Here is a 2,542-nt window from a genome sequence, read left to right as displayed (position 1 = left end):
TGCTGTTCTATGTATTTTTTTTCTTTACTTTTTCATTTTTCCTCCACAAACTGCCACTTGACTGATGTAAAACAATAAATCCATATTTAGCACAGGTACAGTGAGAATGATAAAGCCATGGAAAGCTCTCATCTGCACTTTACGCCTGAGTGAGGCGCGTTCACTTCAACTGTGTCCCTTTAGGAGCTGAGCGGGGATTCTGGCCGGACAGAGCCGGACCTTCCTGTCTCATGGAGCCTGCAGAGACAGACTCAAGCTGGTCCCAAACCAGGAGTACCTCATCATGGGCCCCAAAGACGACCAGTGGAACATCGACAGCGCCACCAACAGGTAATTGTATTTATATTACTATATTTGTATTTTTTTACTTTACCTGTACAATGTATACATTTATATATTTATGTCTTATTTGACACAAGTCTCTTGCTATTTTTGCTACTTATTTAGAATTTATTATTATTACAATTTATATTGTTGTTCTTTGTTATTATAATATATCGTGATGGGTGAGTTACTGCACTTCCTGTATTACTGTATTACTACGTGACATCACAAGGTGGAACTGAGTGTTTTCTGTCTGAGAGAAGAACTCAGCCTAAATATGCAGGGTTTGTGTGTCAAACCCCGAACCCAGATCATGATTTGTGATGAGGAAACAACATTAGAACATAGATCAGAAAAGAGAATCATCTGGGCCCTTTAAAGGAGCTGTATGTAACCTGCCCTCTTACTGTTTCAAAAGGATACTAGAACAGAACACTACATGTGATACCATTGTTTGTGGAGTCCCACAGGGATCAGTGCTAGGCCCCAAATCATTTCTTTTATATATAAACACCTTGTAATTAGTTTCTGAAAAACTTAAAATTTAAAAGCAATACAAATTGCTCACTTAGTTGGATATAGAGAACATACGAATGCACTTCTTTGTCAATCAAAGATACTGAAATCTGAAATCAAATGATACTGAAATTTGGGGACCTGGTAAAATTTAAAACATGCTTTTCTTAAATTCATGTCTTATTCCTTAAATCCTTACATTTTTAATTCTCATTACTGTTTATTTTGAACTTTTCATAAACGATAAACTTTGTGCCTTCTTTATCATTATTATTAGTCTGTGCGATCATAAACAAAAAATATATTTGAGTGTGTGTGTATATATGTGTTATGCATATGTGTGTATGTGTATATATTTATATTGAATATATGTACTGGAATATTTTAGATGCGTGTGTGTGTGTGTGTGTGTGTGTGTGTGTGTGTGTGTTGGTGGGTTGTGGGGTTGTATGTCTGTGTGGGCGTTGTATTTACGACAGGTAAGCACCCCAAAGGTGTAAAAAAAAAGTGTCAAAACGTGATTATGTAAAACAATTGGCAACTATCGTTTTTTTAAACTTCAACCTACTCTTTTTGAGCACCAGGTCCCAAACATGTGCATGTGCATATCCCTTGTTATTGTTGTTGTACATTGCTCAAACAAATAAATGAATGAATGAATGAATGAGAATCACACCTGAACCTGTGTCCCCAGAGCCTTATTTGTTTAATGGTTTGTTCATTATTCAAAGACTATGTTAATGTATGCTGAATGTACTCCCCCTGGTGGTAGTTTGGTGGTCTCCTGTATTTGTGTTGACTACACTTTACTCCCTCTTGTGGCAGGTACGTGTATCTGCTGGGTAAGAACACGTGGGTGGAGCGATGGCCGTCTGAGGAGGAGTGCAGCGCCTCCCTCAGGCAGAAGTGTGAGAGTCTGAACGCTATGGCCAACGAGCTGTCCACGAACGGATGCCGACTGTAACTACGCAGTGTCCCTGAACGCACCACCACTGGAGCTGTCCAATCACTCTGTTATTATTATTATTACACAAAATCCACTTTTTGGAGCTGTCTATCATGTTAAAAAAGTTGTCCCCTCATCAAAAACCTGTCTGAAAAGGTTTTACATCATCATCCATGCTTGTTTGACTAATATTGTGATCTCTCCTGAGATTTATTTGAACCTTCCTTATGTTTAACTGTACAAGCCTGTACAAGGCTCCTCTAATTATTGTATGTGATTACTCTAGTGATCTGACTTTACTGGACATGTACGTGGACCCACTATCTGTATTGGTTTCGGTTCATTGGTGCATTTCTTGAAATCTGTAAAATGTCATTGTTTCAGTCGACAAAACACTTAAAATGTTTATTTGATTTAGAATGATTTTGTTTGTATTTATTTCAGTGATTTTGACTTGGCTTTATGAGACAGCACAGTAGAACCACAGTGCAATGAAGGGTTTATGGGTAAAACTAAAATCTGACATACAGTCAAAGAGAAAATAAAGTGGACACCAAGTAGTGAAGGGTCTTTTGGCTCTTTTATGGGAGCCGAATCTTTTGGATTGATACATTTCATATATGAAAGAAGCCAGTGTGAAAACTCATTTTACCTACAAACTAATCACAGAGAAAATACCAAGGCTCAGATCTGTTTGAAATGGTTCAAACTGAGAGTGGAAGTGTGTTTACCCTTTGAAACGATGAAAAACCTCTG

At 37.7% G+C, this 2,542-nt stretch overlaps 1 long non-coding RNA gene across 1 annotated transcript; it reads left to right on the top strand.

Moving 5' to 3' along the window:
* The first annotated feature begins 196 nt into the window (after positions 1–196).
* Positions 197–2,206, top strand: LOC129410002 (uncharacterized). The gene is made up of 2 exons (XR_008632671.1): positions 197–330; positions 1,666–2,206. It is a non-coding gene; the product is annotated as an uncharacterized LOC129410002 (long non-coding RNA).
* Positions 2,207–2,542: the final 336 nt, after the last annotated feature.

The sequence above is a fragment of the Boleophthalmus pectinirostris genome, unplaced genomic scaffold (assembly GCF_026225935.1).
Source record: "Boleophthalmus pectinirostris isolate CB_2022bp ecotype Guang Dong unplaced genomic scaffold, ASM2622593v1 HiC_scaffold_2088, whole genome shotgun sequence".
Taxonomy (NCBI): domain Eukaryota; kingdom Metazoa; phylum Chordata; class Actinopteri; order Gobiiformes; family Gobiidae; genus Boleophthalmus; species Boleophthalmus pectinirostris.
The sequence above is the reverse complement of the archived record's forward strand: the minus strand, read 5'-3'. Positions and strand labels throughout refer to the sequence as shown.